Source organism: Manis javanica, chromosome 14, assembly GCF_040802235.1.
Source record: "Manis javanica isolate MJ-LG chromosome 14, MJ_LKY, whole genome shotgun sequence".
NCBI lineage: Eukaryota > Metazoa > Chordata > Mammalia > Pholidota > Manidae > Manis > Manis javanica.
The window spans coordinates 81,903,936-81,927,845 of NC_133169.1; the positions used below are offsets into that span (position 1 = coordinate 81,903,936).

The 23,910-nt window shown below is 52.7% G+C and overlaps 2 long non-coding RNA genes across 8 annotated transcripts in view; both read right to left on the bottom strand.

Moving 5' to 3' along the window:
• The window catches only part of LOC140846127 (uncharacterized), a 149,967-nt gene extending 140,233 nt beyond the window's left edge, over nt 1-9,734 (bottom strand). For all 6 annotated transcript variants that reach the window (XR_012125034.1, XR_012125035.1, XR_012125036.1 and 3 more), the window contains exon 1: nt 9,558-9,734. This is a non-coding gene — a long non-coding RNA (uncharacterized lncRNA). The remainder of the gene's footprint in view (nt 1-9,557) is intronic.
• Nucleotides 9,735-18,340: 8,606 nt separating this feature from the next.
• On the bottom strand, nt 18,341-21,519 carry LOC118971941 (uncharacterized). 2 transcript variants are annotated; one of them, XR_005060690.2, is made up of 3 exons: nt 21,395-21,519; nt 20,292-20,497; nt 18,341-18,467 (listed from the first exon to the last, which is right to left on the bottom strand). It is a non-coding gene; the product is annotated as an uncharacterized lncRNA (long non-coding RNA). The 2 variants fall into 2 exon arrangements; XR_012125260.1 differs by lacking the exon at nt 18,341-18,467 and adding an exon at nt 19,181-19,311.
• Nucleotides 21,520-23,910: the final 2,391 nt, after the last annotated feature.

Sequence of the window (23,910 nt, forward strand, 5' to 3'; positions counted from 1 at the left end):
ACGCCTGTTCTTCCTGTCTGGAAGCCAGAGGCTGGTCCTGATTTGTGAGTCAAAACAGAGATCTCAAGACCTTCCTCTGAGGGCCAGACAGATGAGGATGCTACCCAGGCGGCTAAGCCACTCACTTCAGAACACCTGCCCCAGCTCTCTGAAGGGGCACCCCCTGCTGTCTGCTCCAGGCCTCCCCACTCTTCCCCAACAGGCTACCAGGGCAGTGGATGCATTCACTCCACCAGCTCTGACCTCTCTGCAAGCCTCTCAACGACCCCTCACCACACTCCCAGAGGCAGAAGAAAGCATGCCCACCAGAGAGAGAAAATCTTCACCCTTTCTCCTGCCTCCGGAGTCTGGCTGTGCCAGTCCCACCACGTGGAACATTCTGCCTTTGACTATTTCATACTCAGGCTTCAGGTCTCAGATTATTAGCTAGAGGTTTGAACTCATACCAAGTGCCAGGCTCTAGACTAAGTGCTTTACATCTATAGTTTCATCAAGTCCTCACAATAAGCAGATGAGATAGACATAATCTCCATTTCACTGATGAGGAGACCAAGGCTCAGAAAGGTTAGCTCACTCGTCCATGGTCCCTCAGCCTGCAGCACCGGGACTTGAATCCAGAGCCACCTGACCCCAAGCCCCCTCTCTCAAGCACTCATTCCTCTGGCCTACACATCACCAGTTCTGGACGTTTCTATGACTCCTCCCTACTGCTGTCTGCCTACCCTACCTGGGTCTGTTCCTCCTCTGGCTCCCACAGCCCACCTCCCATCCCGTGTGAGGGCTGTTTGCTTGCCTTTCTGCCTTCCCCACCACACAAGGAGCTTGAGGGCAGAAAATGGATTTGGGTTATTCCTAGTACCAAGCAAAGGGCTTAAATTAATTAAGTACTCAATAAATATTGGCTAGACTAATGGGTAAATAGATGGAAGGATGGATGGATGGATGGAAGGAAGGAAGGAAGGACACAGTATAGATGGATGGATGACAGATGGATGGAAGATGTATGGAAGGATGAATGGATGGATAGATGGGTGGAAGCTGAGTGCTGGGACAGGGAGATGGATGTGACACTACACCTGCCCTCAGGGAACGCTCAGTATATAGGAGGAAAGACAAGCCAAAAATAAAGATGCAGGGGACTCAAGTGGCGGGGCACGTGACGACCTGGTAGGCCCAATCCAGAGGCTGGTTCATGGGGCACATGCTCAAAGAGAACCCCCTCCTCAGACAAAAGCTCTCATAGGTAGAAGCTGAGTCCTCTCAACAGTTATGGCACCAGTGCCACACTGACTTCCTTTCTCCAAATAAACCTTTGAGGGTTCAGAACAGTCTCTGAGTTGGAAAGCATACTCAGAGCCAGCCCAAAATCTGAGAAATAAAAGTAACTGTTGTGACTATCTTCAACCAAGTTTGTTTTCTAAACTGTGAAGTGGGATTACATTTGGGTAAGGGCTAGTGAGCCCCAAGGAACTTTTAAACAAGACCCCTTAAGTGCAGTGAAAGCACTCCCATTAAGGCCACTGCATGGGCAACAGCACAGAGTGGGTAAAAGCAATTGCACCAGGGAGCCATGGCCTGATTCGACTGGGCATGAGACAAGCAGAGGTTACAGGGCTGTAAAGCTAGTTTGGGTCTGGAAGATGATTTCCAGAAAAAGGAATTCAGACTTTGTTCTGCAAACAGGGTGACACTGACATCGCTGGAGCAGGGGTGAAATGCTTAGGGCTGCACCTCAGGACAGCACCTCTGGAGTGCAGCGTGTGCAGGAGCTTGCCCGAGCGGGGACAGGGAGCCTGTCAGGCGGTGGGCAACTCAAGGGCTCTCGCTCGTCACAGGAAAGCTGTTATTTTGGCCTGGAGGGTCAGGTGCCCATGGCATGGTAAGAATCAGGAACTGCACTCCCACAGAGCTGCTGCCATTCTGGCACAAGTTTGTAAAAGCCCAGAGATATTTCTGGGAAGGAGGTCAGGGGAGTCGGTGGTGGGTAGGGGAGGGTGGAATGGGCTGAAAATTACAAACAGTGAGAGAAGTTTTCTGCCTAGTTACACTATAGGAATTAGGATCTCCAACACTAATTTGAATATTAATCATTTTGAAAAAACATACGCATGCAAATATTTTTCCTTTTAAACACCTGTCACCAAGATCCTGATAAATGGCCTGCTCAGCAGCCCTGCTTGCATCTGCAATCTCAGCCCGGCCGGCCCCCCTTTCTGTACAGCAACACTGACTTCTCTTGTTCTCAGATCCCTCCTACCTGGGCAGGTCTGGTCCCCCCACTCTGTCCTGGAGCTCTCTAAAAGACAGAACACCCCAGGACATCCCACTGATGGCAACTTGACCAATGCTGGGTGCTTCCAGGGATGATCTCCAAACTGCATCAGCCACACATCGGCAAGGTGCAGAATCTCCCACCTCCCCCCCCACAAAACCCGTAAATGCAGCACGTACATCCCTCCCCCTGCACCCTGTGCCTGCCTGGCCAGGCCTCCAGGGAAAGCTCTGCAGTTTGGGGCAGTGGAGACGCACCTGGAAACCAGGGACCATGATCATGGGTACAACGATAGGGTAGCCGCAGTCAATGATGTTTACTGAGCCCCCTCTACGCCAGGCATTTTGCCAACCACTTCCAGTGCTTTAGCTCATGGAATCCACACCACAGTGACCAGAGATGAGTGCCATTATCACTTGCACTTTGCAGATGAGAAAATGGAAGTATAGGAAAGTCATGGCTCTTGGCCGTGGTGGCACCAGGCCTGACCCCAGGTCTGAACCTGTGTCATCAACCTTCCAGCTGTGCTCCCGCTGACCAGTTCCCTGCCCTCACCCTCCGGCCCTTGTAGCCCTGACCTCTCATCCTGTCTCCGGTTTGTGCCAGCTTCTTTTCCTGCAGCCTCATTCCTCCCCTCCTCTGAGGGAGCCCCCAACCTCAGCCTCACCCTCAGCTAGCAGTCCTGCTCACCCCAGCCTCCCACTCACTCCCACCCCACAGGCCCCTGCCGGCTGCTCCTGACACTCCCCCTTAAGCTGATTTCCAGCTGGGACCCACGTGCAGATGAGGCCCACATTACCCAAGTGGGATGAAGGGACTTCTTCCAAAAGGCCTTTGGTGAGCACCTGCTGTGGCCAGCATTGTGCCAGGAATGAACAGATGTGCTGCCAGGCCACACCGTCCCTTGTTCCCTGGTCTCCTGTGCTCAGGCTGCTCCCAGATGGGGCTTATGGGCCCCTTACTCTTCTGCCTTCCCCAGCAGAGCTTCTCAGACTGTTACACCAGAGCCAGCTCTGTCCCCAGGGCAGGAAGCTTTGCCACCTCTAGCACAGGGGACCACTTGCCATAGCCAGAGCTGTTCTGGGGAGCCGCATACCAGGGGAGCAAGGACAGAGGACAGGGACAGGTCCTGACACAAGTCATGGCTCCATAGGTGGGGGACTGGGCATGTTCTCAAACTCCAGAACGGGTGCTGGGGAGAGAGCTAGAATGGCCTTTTCTCGGTATCTGGTGAGGAGGGATGCAGAGAAGCGCCTGTCTTCCAGGAGGCAGGCACAGAGTGACCTTATGCCCCTGCTGCACTCTGCAACTTGCAGTTTTTGCACATCCATTGCTTCATTTTCATCTCTCACAAAAATCCAGTGGGGTGAGGCATCCTGGGAATATTGTACCCAATGTACACATGAAGAAACTGAGGCTCAGAAAAGGGAAGCAAATTCCTTCATATGACACATCTAGTAAGGGATGGTGCCAGGGCACTCCCCCCACCAAACAAAAAATCAGGTTTCCGCCCATGCCCCACCTTCCTGAGGGGAGTATATATATGGATGTTCAGGGCAAGGGGTCTCCGTGTGTCTCACTGCCACATGGCAAAACCAGCTGCTTCACACGCACTGATGGAGACTAGTCTGCGTTTCTGAGCAGGAGAGGCCATAGCTGACTGCAGGGTTGCTGAGCAGCAATACACATCTCCAACCCAGATCAGGATCCAGGGGGAGCTGACTGTCATTTGTGACGGACCCACTCTGAGCAGCCACCAAGCTTCTCCGTAACAAATCATGCTGCCTATTGCCCCTCACACCCAAGGCAGACCTGGCCTCTGGAAGCCAAGTTCCGAGTGCCATGTTGGGCTAGACCCCCACTGCATGGCCAGCACCTCCTCTCCATGCCCCATGGGAGGGAGAAGCTAATTTATTCCGATGTGTGACAGCTAACAGGCTTATCTAACTACAGTAAAATAATTTTTTGAATTATTCATGTGATATTTGAAATCATGATTGTAGGAACAAATTAACTACCCAAAAACTGGAAATGAAGGCCACTTCATTAATAATGCATCAGGCAGAGCAAGCTGGATAGCAGGAGCTCAGAGGACTTTGAGCGTGCGGGTGGGAGAGCCCATGCCCAGGGGCCCTCCCGTGACAGGCAGCACACATGAGACCCAATGAGGGGAGGGGAAGGGGGTCGACACCAGGACACCTCTGCGGTTCCTCTTTGAGGACAGGTCTGCTTAGGCAATTGGTCTGCCAGGGCGGCTGCTTCTCTCCTCAAGTATCCCAAGCCTTGCCTTCCATGTCTGGCCAGGACAGCTCCATCGGCCCCTCTGACCCCTTCATCCCTGCCCAGGTCATGAACCAAATGGCTTCACAGAGGCCAGGAAGCCTTGACACTGGCTGCTGGTCCTCAGCGCTGCAGCAGGTCTGACTGGGAAGCCATCACATTCACTGCTGGGCAATCCAACCCTTCTCTTGTCCTGGGAAGTCTGCACGCAGGCCATGGAACATGTAGGACCCCAAAAGTCACTCTTGCCTCTCAGGCAAGATCTTGAAGTGGCTCTGCCAGAGCAAGGTGGCACCAGCCTGCCACTCTCTGCAACTTTGATGATGAGAAGCCATGAGGGGAGGGGAGGGGAGGGGAGGGGAGGAGGCGCCTCCCTGTGTGTGTGTTAGATCTGGTTTCTACAGGTGAGCAGCCAAGAACGTGGGCAAGAGCGTGCGGTCAACAGGGCCTCATAGCCCCACCCAGAACTGACAGGAGAACCTGGGCAAACCAAGCGGCCTCTCTGGCCTCAGTTTCCTCTTTGGGGAAATGTGATTAGTAGTTCCTGTAAGTCATAGTATACTATGACACACAGGATTATTTTAGAGGGAAGTAAATGAACCAGAGAAGCATAAATGTACCATAGTAAAATCAGCATTGTCCAGTTCCCTGGTTTATCTAATCCCATTCTACTTGTTCCACAAAAGGTATCAGTAATATCACTAGTGATGTCTTTAGCCACACCCCTAATGCCACGTTTTAGCCCTTGGAGATCTGCAGATTACCCCCCAAGCTCTTGTCCTAGGTCTTCCAGGGGTTCCTGGACTAGCAGTCACACATTGGAATAAATTAGCTTCTCCCTCCCATGGGGCATGGAGAGGAGGTGCTGGCCATGCAGTGGGAGGGCTTTGGAGGCCACCTCCCCAAGGCCAGTTTGGAAGGTTGAGTGTTTCCACAACTAGGCTGGGTGCAGCCTGGGAAATGACTGGCAGGTGGTGGGGCCAGCTCCTGTGTGATGAAGCTACAGACCCCTTTGGACCTACATCGCAGGTAAGGTCTCTTCCAGGCCGGCACAGAGCTGACACGTGGGCACCCATTAAAATGTGGGAGGATGGGAGGCGCCATCACTGACCAAGGCATTTATGCCAGGGCATAACCTCCAGGTCTGACAACTGGCCTTCAGGAGGGACATATGGGTCCTCTGTGCTGCCTTTCCCTTATTGCTGTCACCCCCTCCCAGGGTATACAGAACCATCACAAGGGCTCCTCCAGATCGCAGCCCCTGTGAGCCCACTGGCCTCCTCCCAGAGCCTCCTCAGGCCAGCCCCAGCCCCAGCCCCAGCCCCAGGGAGCACGCTGGACACCCACAGCCCAGACAGCAGAGGCATCTGATGTGAAAGGAGTGGAAATCAACCAGAACGCAGCAGGCAGAAGAGAGCAACCTAAAATCTCAGGCGCAACTTCTAGATACATCAAATACAATGTCACTCCCAAAGCAAACATCTCCTCATACTTTTTTTTTTTTTGCAGGAAAACACATGTCTTCTTTAACAAATCAATATCTAGAATATATCTGAAATTCATGGGAGGAGCAGAGGTAGATGTAGGCATGTGCCCCCAGTTCTGCTAACCTCCACCAGGCAGGTGATTCTGAGCCATATTATGACCTCAAAGAAGCTATATAAACTTAGAGGGCATAAGATAAATAGAAAAAGGAAGAACTGCTCCTGAACTCAACCCAGCAAAGGCTTGCTGTATACACACTGTGTGCCCCAACTGCTGGAGGCAAGGGTATTAAAGAAAGAGGATGAGGGGGAGACAGTCCTGGTCACCAGCCCTTATACACTCCGGTGGGAGCCAGACGCAGCCCTGGTGAGGTGGCCCCACGGAGGCTTCCCCAGCTGACCTCTCACACTGTTCCATAGCCCACTCCTCCCCAACCTGGCTTACTCCCCCTCATCTTCAATCTCAGCAACCTTATCACTTCCTCCAGGGAGCCATCCTTGACTTCCATGATTAGGTCAAACCTCCATGCTGTAGACCCACCCAGCCCCACACCATGTGTGTTCCTCCCTTTCTTGGCATGTGGAGTGCGTGTGTGTACCTATCTTTATCAGTACCTGTCTATACAGATAGTTGATTAGATACAGATATACAGATATAGATACCACACTTGTTGAACAAATGAGTGAAGAGCAAGCAGATATGTCTGTGTCTTTGGGCTCTAGACCCAGGGGAGGCCCCAAGGCAGGGGGTCTCAGCGTGATCACAGATGCGGGAGGAATGAGAACAAGAACAACAGAGCCCCATCCTGCCGGGTCCTTAGCACCAGGCACATGAAAGGGAGGAGATCACACACCTGGGAAGGCCTAGTTCCTCACGCCAGGGGCCAGAAGCCCTGATGGTGGAGACAGGAAGAAATCCAAGGATGTCCCACTCAGATGCCCAGGAACCTGTGTTCTGGAGCACCTTGCTGTGTAGACAGGAGCCGAGCATGCATCCATGGAACATTAATCCATGAAAAACACACTGCTTAGAGGCTTCCAGCTTTAAGAAGAGCGATCAGCCAGAGACCATGGGTTGTTAGGAATTTAAAAACTGAATGAAGGCCTGGACTTTGCCTCTACCAATTTAGTGCCAGTCCATTAGGTATAAAGTAGGTCACTTGTTCCCTGGTGCGGAGCTGCTGTATATTTTTATAACTAGGTTTGAACATCATCAGGTGATGAGCTTATAACACTGCTGTCCCATAAGGCATGGCCTCAATTTGTGAGCCTTATTTTTAACTGGAAGTGAACAGTGCTGGATCAAATGCCACTAATATGTTGAGCTCCCCTGAGGATCAGTATCCAGCTCAGAGTGATCAGATAAAGAGTCAAGGTGGGGGCCTGGCCCTGGAAGACGGGGCGGCACCCAGTGGATCATGTACATTGGGGCCCGGACATCCTCAGGGCTGGGCATCCACACTTTCTGTGGAGTGTGCCCGACTATGACCTGCCTCCTTTTCTCCTCCCTCCAGCACTTTATTGTGTCTGGGTGCCTCCACTTGCTTCTCGGACAACTCTGAGAGGCAGGCTGGGCTCATCAGGTATTGGAGCCACGCATGGTGCAAGGCGTCACCCATGCATGGCCACCCACACAGCAGTCAGGGTAGGCACCCAGCCTTCACCATTCAGGGCCCCTGATCCTGCAGGGGCACCAGAGCCTTCAGCAAGGAGTTCACCCAGCCTGAGCAATACCCCAGGGAGCAGCAGGGAGACACACCAGTACCCTAACGCTACAGTCGGCTCCCAAGTAACAAAGCCCAGCCTTATGGCTTGTTTCCCTCTCACAGCTGGATGGATTTCCCAGCTGCCCCTGTGGCTGAATATGGCTTTGCACCAGAGTCCTGAGCAACGTAGTGTGGACACAAGTGATGTGTGCCCCTTGCAAACCTGGCCCATATGAACCTACCAGAGGAGATTCACCTGCTGCTTCCATTCTGACTGGAGAGGAGATGACCACTGAGTGTCCTTGGGTCACTGAAGTCAGCCCAGTCATAACACGGAGGGGCCGAGGTCCCTCAGTCACTGAATCAGCTGCCTGACCAGAGCCACCCCTACTAGACTAGGTGTGAGAAACAGACTTTATGGCATTACCGGTCTCAGTCCCTGAAATGGCAAGGACTTCCTGTCTCTGCAGCAAGTGTAGTGTTTGCCCTGATAGACCCCAAGGGCCTCAAGAGACTGTGACCAATGCCACCCGGCCTCCTCTCCCAGCTCAGCAGGCTACCAGGGTAGATGCACAATGACAGTTTAAGGATCAGTCACTCAGAAAGGGAATGCAGGCCCCAGTGGGCCAGGTGCTGAGAACCTTCCATGGGCAGGCACAGCCTGTCCCCAGACGGGGCCTGCCAGGGTGCACCCCCACAGGAGGCAGGAGGGCCTGGCTGGGGAAGCTGGCTCCCACTGGGGGCTCGGCACACTTCTGCGTCTCAGATCCCTCACCTGCAGAAAGAGAAGCACCCATAGCCGCTCAAGGTGTTCCCAGGAGAACTGAATGATTCACCAAAGGTAAAACTGCTTTCAAAAGTCAAGTAATTACAGCACTAAACTATGTTTTCTACCTTTATCTTGCATCTACCTACCACTTCAGCATTTTATTAAAAATAATAATAAGGGAGAAATGTGGGATTCACATATAAATCAAGTATAAAAATCAAATGAATCATAATTGACCTGATTGTTTATAGTTCATGATGCGTGAACAAAACCGAGAGTTTCTGTGATGACTGCCCTTGCACTGTTCACCATGTAAGAACTTATTCACTATCTAAGAATTTGTTCACCATGTAAGAACTTGTTCGTTATGCTTCAGAAGATTGGAGACTGTTGGGAATTAGGCTTGGGGTTGATTAATGACTGTGCATTGCGTCCCCTATACAGAATTTTATTGTTGTTAACAACCATATGATCAATAAATATGAAAGATGCCCTCTCAAAAAAAAAAAAAGTCAAGTAATTTAAATTGACCTTTTGTAGGAGGGAACCTCTGGCCCAGAGGACTGGCTCTCACCGTGCCCCTGCCTTGCTTGGTGTAGACTCACCACAGGTGGTCAGCCTGAAGGGGGAAGGTATCCTAAGCAGTCCTCGCTGGGACTGGGCGGCGGGGGACCCCTCTCCGCGGGACAGAGAGGCAGGAGCCCGCGGGCGGGGGTGGGGGGCGGTGGGGAAGCCCTGGCTGGGGCCCTCCGGCCCGGCCGTTCCCGCCCAGCTGTTCCCGGAAAGAAGACCCTTGGGAATGATACTAGGCGCACGTGGGAGGCGCTAGGTAGTAATTAACCTTACTAAGAGTTGCCAATATTCTTGAAGGGAAGTGGGGACGTGGGAGGGGGCCGAGGGCTCCTGGTGAGCCATGGACGCCCTGAGCCTCCGCCTTCTTCCACCAGACCACCTGGGCTCAGAGGCTGAGCTTGGCGGAGAGGGCGGCTTTCCAGCCCTTGAGTGCCCAGCCCCGGCAGCCATGCTGGCAGAGGGAACCCCCTCACCTCTGGCTGTCGGCTGCAGGCTCCACGTGGCTCCGCGCCTCCAGATGGTCGGGCCAAGTGCCGGCGGGCAGATAGCGTGGAGCCGTAGCTCTCAGGATGGTCAGGCAGCCGTGGGGGTCACCAAACTGTCCCAACGGCCGCAACTGCCAGGAGCGCTGCGCGCCGGGTGGGCCAGAGCCCGCGAGGCCGGCGAGCGCGGGGCAGGCCCACGGCGCACGCGCGGGACGCGGAAGACTTCTGCCCGCCCCGGAGGCGGCTGCCGCTTCCGCTCGCTGCAGGCAGGCCCGGGGCCACCGGCGCGGGTGGGAGAGGCACCGGGGCACCTCCAGAGCGCGGGGAGCTGCTCTGAAAGAACCGCCTCTCCCCCCGCCTCACCTGGTGAAGCCCCAGCACGGATCACCTGGGGCCCAGGGGCAGTGCCCTGAGGGTTCCTGGAGCTTCCCCTTTGCCCCAGGAGAACACTGCCCCCGACAAAGAGCCTGGTCCCCCTCCTTTCTGTCCAGCCCCCTCCTCTCAGGAGCCTTCCATCCTCAGGCACTCTTCTCCCATCTCAGTCCGATTCAGGAAATGTTTAATGGTGCCCACATCCAAGGACCCCATAAGTAACACCCCCTTTGCTGTCTGAGCTCTGAACCAACTGACAAATGAGACCCTAAGGAGGGTGGTGAGGATGGACCAAAAGGCTACCTTTATTTCTGAACAGGCTGAATAGGGGGCATGACTCTCTTGCGGGCAAGTGCCTCTCTCATACTCTACCTCAAAATTAGGGGGGCTTCCCCCTCCCCCATCAAGTGGGGCACCCACAGGGCTGCGAGCAGTTAGGAGCAAGTGCAGTCTGGGTGCAGCCTGGCTCCCAGGACCAAGAGAATGGAAAGGGGCAGGGCAGGCACACCCGAGTCCTCTCCCTGACCTGTCAACCAGGTGCAGCCACGGTGGGGCAACGGGCAGGAGCAGCAGGGGAAACCAGAGGCGTGCACAAGTAGCATTTCCCCCATTTCATGGTGAGTGAAAACAAGCCAGGAGGAGGCGGCATAGGGTAGGAGTGGTGACGGGCACAGTGTTCGGAGTCAGAACTGGGTCTTTTGCCCCCACCACTTACCAGCTGCCTGACACTCAGTAAAGTTCGTGGCCTCTGTGAGCCTTAGTTTCCTCCTCCGTAAAATGAGAATAGTCACATACCTACCTCATGGGGAGACTGGGAGGTCAAATGGGATCATCCACGTCAAGCACTCACCCCAACGCCCAGCACCTGAGGTGGCCATCACAGAGGCCGCAGGAGCTGTCTCAGCCTTTCCTACAGGGCCTCACAGTCCAGCAGGCTGGAGGTCTCAGGACATCAGGCCGCAGGAGCAGGCCTGGGCTGCAGGGCATGCACAAGGTGCTGTGACGTGGGTTAGGCCTGGGGGAAGCAAGGTAGGGATGGGCATCTAAGAGGATGTGACATTTCGACTGAGCTTTGAAAGCTAGGAGCTGGGGCAGTGGGGTTAGGAGTGGGGATGCTGGAGATGACAGGAAGGGGAAGAAGGGAGGGAATTCCAGGCAAGGGAACAGCATAAGTGAGGTGGGAGAGGTCAGAAAGACTAGGAAGTAGTTGGTGGCAAATGGCAGGTGCATGTTGGGTGGGTTGGAGGAGGTCTGGGCCCAGCTGGAGAGGGTCCAGGATTGGATTCTGAAAGCCACAGAGAACTAATGATGGGCTTTAGGCAGCAAGTAGGGACATTCACTCAGTACACGCCAGGTGCTAACTGACTTAAGTTCCTTGAGGTTAGAACTGGGTCTGACATTCGCCTCTGCCACTTACTAGCTGTGTGACATTCAGAAAGGTTCTTGGCATGCGTGAGCCTCAGTTTCCTGGAACTGAGCACAGAGACCCAGTACACACACACACACATTATCCCTGCCTCATGGTGCCTACACTCTAGTGGGACAGATGATAGTAAGCAAAATATGTTATACATGAAAAAGAGAAATAGAGAAGGGAAATGGGATAGAGTGTATAAGGAAAACATTGTAATTTTAAGTAGGGTGTGCAAGGAATGGTTTCCCAAAGGGTGACATTTGAATAAGGTGTGACCAAATTTGCATGTTCAGGAGTGGGGCTTGTGTGACAAGTGGGGAGTGGGTGGGAGGGGAGAAAGGCTGGATGCCTGGGACCACTGGGGGGCACTGGCCATGGGCAGGGTTGGGGAGTCCTGACCTCCTGCAGCTGAGCCCTGTGGCTCCACCAGGGGACCCCCACGCTCACACTGGCAGGGCAGGACTAGACCCTCTTCATTCTTGGGCACATCACTCCCTGAGCTGAGGTGGGAGGGTTCATTCCAGCAGGCCTGGAATTGGCCTGAGCCGTTACTGAGATCAGAGATATACCTGCATGGTGCTGCCACCCCCCACCACCCCATCAATGCAGGAAGCTCACTGCTTTGCAACCACGGGTTTGGAGGAGTTTCAAGGCACTTGTACTAGCGCGACAGCATCATTTGTTGATAACAGCAAGATCGATGATGAACACCTTGCCTCAATGAGACCCCCACACACAAAGGCTCTACCATTAGGCCAGTAGAGCCACAAGAAATATGCCTATGTGACCAAGCAGGGTGTAAGAAGCCCCAATATAAGAAAACTCAATTTCCAGCTTCCTGTTTCTGAGGTGTTCCAGGCACATCTTGGAGATTCCTGGTCCAAGAAAGGATATACATCCAGGATGGCCTTTCACAAAGGACACCTGGAGCTCAACCCAACCTCCGAGGCAGTGCCAAGAAGCAGCCTTTGGCAGGGGTACATTTTCTTTTTATAATGCTGCTGCTGTATGATACCCTTGTCCTACAAAAATAAAACAGAGATTCTTATAGGTCCTGGGAGTCTTCTTTAGCAATCGAACCCTGTCTAACTGCCATGTTCATGCTCAACCTGGTGCTTCTCCTGTTTCAAGGTGGTGGTAGAGTTGACTTGCCATTCTAAATTAGATCTTAGATCCAGGCCCCAACTGCAGCCCCTTTCACAGGGCTCTCCCTCTGTATTCAAGAACAGTCACTCGCTTACTTGCAGGATGGGGCTCAAAATTTGACAATGTTTCCACATTCTAAGTAAAAAAAAAGTTTTTTTGAATAAACCTTGTGGTCATGGAAACTAATTTAAAATCAGATTTTCTAACTGAATTGGAGGCTACGCAATTAAGCAAATGAATGACTAATGTGATGATTATAAAGCACTTTGCAGGAATGTTATGTAAATACAGGCAGAAAATAACAAAATGTGATGACGATCACATTGCTATTGCTCCTGATTTGGGAGAGCAGAGTTCTGGGTCCTTCTGCAGCAACACCCAAGCACTGGTATTCAAGAAAATACATTATCATCTTGACAGCTCTGAAGCCAGGCCCTTTGGAAGAAGTTGAGTATCCTGACGACAAGGTTTGAGATCTATGTGTAGCCTAGGGGCCTATTGCATCCCACTTGGTGGGCATTTGGGGTGACCTTGGGCAGCACAGCTGGGAGAAGTTCTGCAGTGTGTCAGGACATGGTCCCTCACCCACCCCTTTCCCCAGCAAAGTGACCTGTAGCCACATAGATATATGCTGTCTACCGAAGCTCAAGAATATCTGCACATACAGCCCAGCCAGGCAGGAGCAAGGTCTCTACCACCCCACGTCCTAGGTCGGCCCATATTCATTACAGATGGGGCCGAGGCCCACAGGGTCACAGGGCACACAACATTCAGGAACAGAGCTCCCTGTGAGCAGCAGGACAGAGCAGTGCACCAGGCAGAGCTGGTCCCAGATCCTTTATCCAGAGAAAGCTTCCCAGGGAATCTTGGGGGGTCAAGGAGGGCCTGTTGGGGCCCATGCCAGCTGAGCACCTAGGAGGGCCACTTCTAGGGAAAGGTGGGGGCGAGAGCAAAAGGCCCTGTGAGAAAGGCCCTGCCCACATGGCTTGCTTCCAAGTGCAGGTTCCCATAGCTGCAGGGGGATGCCTGACATCCCCTTTCTCTGCAGTTCTGGGCTGACATTCAACCTCCGCCGTGCAAAATGGTCGCTACCTCTTCAGTGGAAGGTCCACACAGTGCACAGGAGTAGAATCAGTGCAGAAGCGAGTTCTGGGCTCCCCCATCTGATCTCCTTCTGGCCCACAATTATTTGTGCTTGAGGGTGCCTTGAAGCAAGCAGTCGTTTCATAGACCAACAATGCCCGGCCAAGATCATGGAACTGCTCTCATACAATTAAATTTTCTAGACTGTAGTCACAAGTTGCCTATAAACACAATGCCATCTTAATTAAGTTTGCTCTCCAAGGGGTAAAAAGCACCCAGACTCCAAACAGTATGGGTAGAACCACTGGCTTGTTCACAAAGGCTCTCGCAATAACGTGGAGCCCTTTCTTAGGAAAAGTATCCACTCAGAGGGGGGCTTGGCCTTACTTTCAGAGCTTTTACAGACCCTCAATGAGCATGATAATGGAGGACTTTGGTGAGGCTCAGAAGAGATAAGGACAGTAACAGATGGTGCGGAGTCCATGCCCGGCTACAGACTGCAGAGATCCTCATCCCGATTGGGACAATAATTGCTTCACTGGGTCATCACTTTGAAAACTAATGTGGTGGGGGGAGCACAGGCAGCCGGCTGTGAATTCCAAGCAGGAGTACTCAGAACTGCTCCTGTGCAGCAGGCAACACCTAGAGCCAGAGGGCCCCTTGCCCCAGCAGGAGGGCACCCCAAGAGCAAGTCTTCTCTCCTGACCTGGAGTGTGGGGCTGGGAATGTCCCGGTAAGCCCCGGGCCTGGGGCTGCCCCAACACCCAGCATCCTTGCTCGTGGTGGTGGCCACCGCTGGGGAGGACTCACTCCCCAGCACCTGTGCCAATCCCTGAGGGAAGCCCCTTCTCCGCTGAATCCTGTTTTGTCCTCCCACTCTGGGAGGTGGCCATTACTGTCCTCATTTGACAGACAAGGAAACTTAGGTGAAAGGGAGATGAAGTAATGTGGCCAAGCCTCAGGCCTCGGCCAGCCCAAGACAGCCTGTCCTGGACGGGCCTTGGCAAGACCTGAGCTTGGGATCTTTCTGGAGCTTTGTGGTGGGCAATGCATAGGTCAGGCCAGATACCCTCCCCAAGCCTGAAGCCCCCCTGTCCTGTCTTGACACCCCTGCTCCACCAGGCACCCAAGCTGCTTCTAGGTGTTGGTATCATCTGGGTGACCTATGGGAACACCTTGGAGCTGCGCCAAATTCTGTGCAGTTTTGTTTCTGTGCTTGTTTGTCTGGTCAACTGATACTAATGCAATGGTGATAAAGCTAGCCAACAATGTGTGTTATATGCCAGCTGCTGTCTTATATGATCCTCCTCATCGCCCTTTGAGCTAGATACTGATATAATCCTCATCTCATGGGTGAGGAAGCTGAGGTCTCTACAGCAAGCCACTGAGGAGAAGGACAGCCTGGAACCGGGGGTCCACGCTTTCAATTCCTGTGCTTTCACAGTCATCGTCAGAAAACCCAGTTCACAGCAAACTGCTACTTCAGGGACAAATTATTCAAATACCGAAAGGATCTTTTACTTTGGGAAAAGATTCACCTCGAGTTTGTGTGAACATCCTTACTTCCTTTAAAATGTGATCTGATTTATGGTGTTCGGGGTCCTGCTGTGACTGGATGGGAACCTCTGTCTGCCTCTGGGTGCCCTCAGCTGCTGCCCTGCTAGCCTTCCCTGCAGGGAAGGAGGCCAACTCCACCCTGAGCCTGGGACCCTGGGCCACGGCCAGCGATGCCCAGCTCTGCCCTAGTTGGGCTTTGGCTTCTACCCTCGGAGATGGGTCCAGATTCCGCTTTGGGCCCACACTCAGGCCCAGACCTGCTTGGTGACCTTGAGTGGGCAGCTCAGCTTCTCGTGCTCTGCTGGAGGTAACCCTGGCCACAGTGCCTCGCCCTTGCTGGGGTTCCCAGGCATATCTAATTAACGATGTAAAGCACTTAGAGACATAAGTGCTCAATGACCAGGACCCATAAATTACCAGGATGGAGCCCTGAGTGTTATGATACTTCACCTGTGCTTATTCTCAGTAATGAATAATTATCTTCTCAGACCCACAGTCAAACTCCACATCCAAATATCTCCCACCCCAAGCCTGGGGGAGTCACTGACCCTGGCTGCTGAGCTTCTCAAAAGGTCATAGGCAACAACCACATGTGCTATTTGGTCTTTGGACACTAGTCTAAAAAAATTACTCTATAAGGTATATGTGGGAAAATGGGAATGTAGTCAGTGTATTAGATGGTGTGACGGTACTATTAACTTCATTCGGTATGATTATGGCTGTGAAGGTTAATTTTCTGTCAACTTGACTGGGTCACCAGGCACTCAGACATTTGGTCAGACATTATCCTGAGCGTATCTGTGCAGGTTTTTGGATGAGATTAACCTTTGAATAGGTAGACCGAGTAAAGCAGATGGCCCTCTCGCATGTGGGTGGGCCTCATCTGATCAGTTGAAGCCTGAAAAGAACAGAGGCTGATCCTCTCACTGGGGAAAGGGTCCTCGTGCCTACTTGTGTGAGCAGGGACACTGGACACTTCTGGGGACATTGGCACTTCTGGGGATTCGAGCCTGCTGGCTTCAGCCTGGGGCTCTCCTCTCAGTTCTCCTGGGTCTGCAGCTTGCCAACAGCAAATTGCAGGACTTCTCAGCCTCCATAATCAGATGAGACAATTCCTTATAATAAATCTCTTTCTTTGTAGCTGCATGCATCCTGTTGGTTCTGTTTCTCTGGAGAACACTAATTCATATAATGACATTATGATCATGTATATGCACGACCTTATTTTTTGGAGGTACATAATTGAAATAGTTATGAGTGAAATGTCATAATGTCTGTAATTTATTTTTAAGTTATTCAGGAATGAAAAACAGGTGAAACAAATATGACAGGATGTAAACAGTTAAGTCTAGCTGATCAGCATAAGGCTGCCCATTATACTGTGCTACACTATACATTTTACTATATATGCCCACTGTACTCTCCCTTCTACTTTTCTGTATATATGTTTTCATAATATAAAATTTAAAAACAAAACACATGCATGCCATGGTGATGAGGAGATATGATATGATGATGAGACCTGCTCTGGCCAAGGGCACCATTCTCCCTCATAAACAAAAGGCTGAGGGAGGTGACCAGTCACTCAGAAAGCACAGCCTGGCAGGGGCTGGAAATGGGGGGTGAGGGGCCTCATGCCAGGTCACAGATTGGAGAGAACAGACACCCAACAAACAGACCTAAATATGTGTAAAGATTCAGCACAATAGTAGCTGATTTCTTGTTCACATAATAGCCTAAAGCAAGGGTCCCAGGCAGGTGGACAGCATTCCTACACACCATGATTCAGGGACCCAGGATCTTTCTATCTGTGGCTCCTCTCTCCTTGGGCTTTGTGGTGGTCAGCTAATGAAAGAAGAAAGACTCTGGACCTAGAAGCAATCCACTTCCCTTTCATTCACATGCTATTGTCAAAAAAACTGGTCAAAAAAAGGAACTAGGCACACAGCCATGCTTAGATGCACGGAATGGAAGTAGGGAGTGGGAGTGGGGCTGGAAAATGTCCCTGGATGGGCTTTCCAGCCGCTGCTCTTTGCTATAGCCAGGGAGGGTGGGTCTTAGTGGGCAGCCAGGCAGCTCTGCCACATGTGGCCTAGGCTTAGTTGTTGATCGACTGTGACAGAGAGAGTCCCTGTAGTTGAGAGGAGGTGGTGAGTCCCCTGGAAGAGACAGAACCAGTCAAGGGGAGCCCCAGCTCTGGGCCTAGCCCTGTGCTCACATGTGCTGCTGGGGACCATAAAAGAGGCAGGGAGGCCCCAGCCTCTAGGAACCCTCATGGCTGCTGGAACTCTGATGCATGAAATCAGCTGGCATCAGCCCGGGGCAGGGGCTAATTAAATGCCACCTGGGGCCTGGTGCAAAGATGAGGGTGTACATTTTTTGAGGAAAGGAACCATATCTGCAGATTGAGGACTGAATCCTCGGTGCTGGGCACAGGGACTGGTATAATGCCAAACCTCATGAGATCTCCACCCATTCAAACAAACTGCCTGCAGGAGATGGGGCAGAAAAGGCTGAAGGTGTGGCCCTGAGTGTTTTGGAGGTAGGAAGTTAAATAAAGGCCTGGGGCAGAACCAAATCATCAAGTGCGATGAATAGGGGCAGCTTCTGGCCAGAGGGTAGCAGGAGTGCTGGAGAGCTCTGGGAAGCTGACTGGGCTCTTTTGCTCTATGACACTCATCATTGGCAGTTATATATTTATTTCCATGCTCACTTCTTTGGAATCTGCTCCTGCACCAGACTGAGCCCCCTGAGGGCAGAGGCTGACTCATCCTAGGCGCCACTATGTCCTCAGGGCCCTGGGCAGACCCAGGCCTGTGCTAGGTGCTCAATGAATGAATGCATGAGTGAATGAATGTCAGGCCAGCTGGTGGGGCAGCAAGCGACTGTCTGCACCACGAGGCTGCCCAGGGGAGGGAGGTATCCCCCTACATGTGTGGAGCTGGACTTGATTGCCAGTCTGAACTTCTTTTGTTTACTCACTGATTGAACATTTACTGTGTCCCACCAAGGGGCCTCAAGAGGCCTGTGAGTTTTCCTTCTCCATAAAAGCAAACTCTTATTTGTCTTAAATGACCTTATTTACCTCACAATGGATCCCATCCTGGTGCCCATACTGTCTCCTACCTCCCTGCACCCCTGGAAGCGTGGCCTGCTATGGGTAACCCTCCAGGTCTCCCGAGAAAATACAGGGACTTACCCGGTAGTGACTAGGGAACAAGGGGAAGCCAAGGAATCTGGGGTTCCTCTGGGGACCTCTGCTGCCATAAGGCATCCCTCAGGGGATGTCTGACCCAGCTGTGAGCCTCTGATCTGCTCTCTCATCTCTAGAAAGCAAATGTGGGAACATGATGTGTTTAGGAATCATTTTTCACTTTAATTAGAAAACATATAGTCAAACATTCATGATACTTGCAAGGGGGTCACTTATACACAAACTTATTCAATCAAAATATGACTGTGCCCTCTCTGTGTTGGGGGTAGGACTGTGTTGTCCCCCACATCCCTCTGGGCTGGTCAGTGAGGAAAACACCCTGCAACTACGTTCAGCCAGGCTGGCCTCTGGACCAGGCCCTGCAGCCGGCTTTGCCATTGGGCCAGGGACTCACAAGCCTCTCTCCTCTCTGACAATGGACTTTCTTTGATATCCATTTATCCTTGTATTGATTATGCTATAAACCCACACAGCACTCTGCTCCCAGGCCAGAGGGAGAAACCTCCATTGATTAGATTGGAAGAAGGTTTGTTGTAAAAAAGCAAAATGCCTAAAACATCAAAATGAGGTAAGCTTTTTGAGGGTCCATAAATCACGCAGGATAATACCTCAGATGAACAGGGCTTCTTAAACACCCGGAAAATACGACACCATAAAGCAGTTCTGACAAGAAAATCACAGCCCCTCTCTCTCTGTAGCTGCCATTTGAAAAGCACCATCAATAATGGTTATTGCTGTTTGGTAAGCAAAACAGGGAAGTTGTGTCAGTCTCCTTTAGAAAGTTCCCTCAAAGTCACTTTGTCCAAATGGCAGCGTGGCATTTTTTCATGCAGTAAATACATCCCAATTATGAGCATGTCATGTTAGCTTTTACAGTTCACTGATCACAAACTTCTTTGTATGGCATTGCCGACCAGCAGCTTTCCTTGATAGGGATTCACAGTTCTGCCGGGCTGCTGGTGGAGATCGGGAGGGTCAGAGCAGTGCTGCTGGAGGGCCCAGCTCAGCCCAAGGGCATTTCCTCCTGCCCCTCCGGGGTCTGAAGGCCTGGGCTCTGCGTGTCCCAGGGATGGGGCTTGGCGGCTCCTATGGACTACTCTGGACTCCCCTCATTCCCATAGCCCTGGCCACAGATCCCACTTAGGTGCCCTGGCCTGGCTCATTTCTGAGGACCCACCCCAGAGGCTCCGCCCCACACAGGGTGCAGAAACACTCAGCAAAGCTGACGCCAGGCATGCCTCGACAGGATTAGCTTGGGCTCTTTTCGCAGAGAAACACCGAGCCCGCAAGGACCCATCTCTTTACTGGGTCAGACCAGGCAGCCGCCAGGGTGGGTTTGCCACAAGCCTGCCTTCTTGACCCTTTGCAGCTCAGCACCAGGCCCTGCAACCGATACCCCTCACCACATCTGTCAGGCGTTCTGGGCCTCTCGGCACCAGGCCTTCTCCCAGGTGCTTTCTGGCTCTCCAGCTCCCACTGGCTTTGCAGTTTGACCCGTGAGCCTGAGCAATAGGGGCTGCTCCCCACCCAAACATTTTCACATCTAGCAGGAGAACGTACAGCTCTAGACCAGCACAGGGGTGTCATCTCAGTGTCGCCCCTGGGCCCAAGGCCTTCTGGGTTACCTCTCCAGTTCTGTGGCCCTGGGTACACGGACCAGAGAACAGGCGAGGTAGTCAGTACCAGGTGCCCTTCTGCACTGCGGAGGGCTGTCGGGCTAGGGTGGCAGCCCCCAGAGCAGACTACCCCACACCTGGGCGGGGGCTGTGTCAGCCATTCTGCAGACCACAGCAACCACCACAGAGCCACGGCCACAGCAGCAGCCATCAGCAACACGGGGCAGAGCTGGGCCCAGGCCTTGGGGGGATCCGAGCAGTGACTCCAGTTATACTGGAAGCGTGAGGCGATCTAACACCTCCCTGGTTCCCCAGGTTACCTGCTGCAATGCCTTTCCAGCTTCACCTCCCAGCAGGGCACTGGGCCCCGGCAGGCAGGGCCCTGACTCGGTCTCCCCTGCCGGCTCCAGCGCTTCTTAGGCGTTTCCTGCCAGGTCCAGGCGTTGAGGAAGCTCACTCAGGGCCAGGAGCATTGGGCATCTCTGGTCTCCAGGGCAGAAAAGTGACTCTTTGCCGTGCAATTTTTCTGAAAAGGACACAGAACAAGAGTCCCCTTCTGGGCCAGGAGAGAAGGAACCGGGGGGCTTGGGGCTGCAACACGTGGGGCAGCTCCCCCACTGCACACCCTCTTCTTCCCTCCCAGGGCCACCTCACATGTCTCCCTGGCTCTCCTGGGGAGGACACCGTCTCGGCCTCTCTCCTCTGTCCCCCAGGGCACGGGCACCCCAGTCCTCGGGGCGGGGAGGCAGTCAGCCACGCTCTTCAGCCTCAGGTGCAGGCAGCATGGGATCTGTGTCAGGAGGAATGCTTGGCACAGGAATGCGTCTTGCCTGCCCTCAAATGCAATTTTTCTGCCTCCTTTAATATTACCTCAAGGCTTGGGGCCAGTTCTGCCTTGTTCAGGCCTCGGGGCTGAGGCAGAGCTCATGTTTTGGGCAGTACCCCATCCTCCCAGTTCCAGACAGAGGGAGCGGCTGCTGTGTGAGACTGGGTCTGGACCATGATCATTTGTGACTTGTATTAATATTTACAACAATAATATTTTTCATGGGTAAAGTTTCTTTTTTTCTTCACTGCAGGAAATGAAATGCAAATGAACACCTGTAAAGATTATGACATAATGAAATAGGACATAAATGATGAAGAACTAATGAATTAAGTGGCTTCAAGGCCTGGGGGGACAATGTCCTTCAAACACAAAGATGGAGACAGAGCAAGAGATTAATAGCACAGGGAGTGGGGCTCGGGGGCCCAGGTCTGGATGGGCCCCTCCCAGGGACACGCGCTGTCTGTTCACACAGACGCTTTTGTCAAAACAAAAACCGAAAACAAACAGGAGCCCTTCTTGACTCCATCTCCCTCCAGCCCCTCAGGTGCCTTCATCCCAGCTCTTAAAGCTTCCCAGTTCTCTTGAATCTCTCACTCTGACTGTTCCTGGGTTCAGCAGCTCATCCTCCTAACGTCATTCCCCAGCGCTCCCGGGAGGTTCAGCCTCTCCAAGTCCACCTGTTGCAGTCCTTGGTGTGGTAACTACAGGTACAGCCTGCAATTTCCCCTCTCTAAAAAATTTAAATGAAGAAAGAAAATAATAAAAATAACATTCTAAATTAATAAACATTTAAGATAAGAATTAATAATAATATCATAAATTTTTTAAAAATATAAAAAACTAAGCAAGTAATAAGCCAGCAAATAAAAGAAAAAATCCTTGCCTGTGATTCTCCATTGCCTTCCCCTCAGTTCCCCATTGTTCAGCCTCAGAGAAAGATGACTGCTGTAAGCTGTCCCTGTGGAAAGAAGACTTGGTGCCACATGGATAGGTGCTCCCCTTGGGGCAGGGAGGAGCCTCAGAATGGCAGCGCAGAATGCGCCCCTCACGGGTGCTGTCAGTATGCAGGCATTATCACTTTGGCCAGAACTCTTGTTTGCAAATGACAGATATCCAGCACAAACGGGACAAGCAAACCTGGGAAACTAAGTCCCAGGGGTTTCAGGCATGGTTGGATCCAGGGCATAAGTTATGTCACCCAGGCTCTGTCTCCCTCTGTGTCTCAGGGGTTTTGTTTCTGTGCTGGCTGTGCCACCAACAGCCAGCCTCACCCCCAAGCTCAGCACCATGAAGCAGAAGAGAATTTGCTTCTTATTCTTTGTGAGTCTAATAAGAGCCCTGAATATACTCCAAGTAGACTGGGTTGGATCACGTGCCTGAAGCAGGCACTGTGGCCAGAGGAATGAAAAACCCTCAATGGTCCTCCTCCTTAAAATGCGTGTCCTTGCCGAGCCCTTTTCCCCTTTCCCACGGCTTACCATCGCCAGCTCGGAACGCAAGCTTGGGCCTCTTCTTCCACCAACCACCACCCACTTGTGATATTGTTCCATCTCCCTCTGCTGACCTTCCCAACTTTACATCACAGCCCAGATTCACCCTGAGCTCCAGGCTCACTTGCCTGCCTCACTTGGCTTTCTGATGGACATCCCAGATCTCACGTTTCTAAGATAAGAATCCTGTCTTTTTGCTGCAAGCCTCTTCCTCCATCTGTCCACCTCTCAGTTAACGGAAATCAGTCCTTCCATTTGCTTAAGTCAAAAGCAGCTGAACCCCTCATTCCACAGCCAGATGGTCAGCAACTATCTCAAAGTCCAACCCCTTCCACTGCCTCCTCTATGGTCCAGGCCACCCACCACCCTGTCGCCATCTCTCTCCCGGACGACACCAAAGCCTCCCCACAGGCCTCCCTGCATCTGCCCCTGCCCCCCGCCGTCCATTCTCAGCACAGAGGGCCCTGCACACAAGAGTGAGGCATCACCGCCTCTCGGCTCAGACACCCCAGCAGCTTCCGGCCTCCCCGGCAGTCCCCTCACTGCCCCTCCTCCAAACCCTCTCCCCCTTTCCTCTGGTTGCAGCCCCCCCGCTGCTCTTCAAACTCACCCTCCGGCTCCTGCCGCAGGGGCTGGTGCCTCCAGGGCCTGCATTCCAGGTGCTCTCACCAGACCGCTGAGTCTTTTTCTCACCTCCTTCACTCAAATGTCACCTTCTTGGCCTGTCACCCCATTTCAATTCCCACTGCACATACGTCCATCTGCCTGCTCACTTTTATTTTTCTGCCAACCACTCTTAATCTTCTAGCACAGTCATTGTTGTTCTTTCCCTGCAGGAGCAGGGCTAGTTGCCTGTCTGTTCGCTGCTTTACCCCAGCACCTAAGTAGTATTTGCCACCTAGTAGGTGCTCAACAGGCATTTGCTGACTTGGGCCTAAAGCAGTCATGGGGGTGGAGAGGCCCTTCTGAACCCTACAGACTGAGAGTGAAGTGGGAGGTTTCCCAGGGCAGGGCCTGCTCTGAACCTCATGGCAGAGTGGGTCCCCGTCCTCAGGGTGGGCATCCACATCCCCACACTCAGGGTCCCCTCCGCAGCCTGGCCTTCCTTGCAATTCCCTGACCCAATGCACTGTGCAAAGCAAAGAGTGTGGAATTTGGAGCTGCAAGACCAGGACTGTGTGCCCTGGGGCAGGTAAACCTCGTCCTTCTGCAAGCGGCAGTTCTCACTGTTAGGTCAGCTCAGGCTGCTGCACCAGAATACCACAGCCTGGGGGGCTTAGGCAAGACCCTTCTCACAGTGCCGGGGCTGGAGGTCTGAGCTCAGGGCACCAGCATGGCTGGCTTATAGTGAGGGCTCTCTTCCTGGCCTAGAGATGGCCTCCTGTGCATTGCGTCCTCACATGTGAGGTGGAGAGAAAGCTCTGCCCTCTTCCTCTTCTTGTAAGGGCACTGATCTGAGCATGGGGGCCCCACCTTCTGACCTCATCTAAACCCAATCACTCCCAAAGACCCCCTCCTAACACCATCACGTTGAGAGGTGGAGCTTCAACATACAAATTTGGAGAGATGCAATCACTAGCCCATCACACCCTTCCCGAAAACACCAAATGGAGGTGAAGG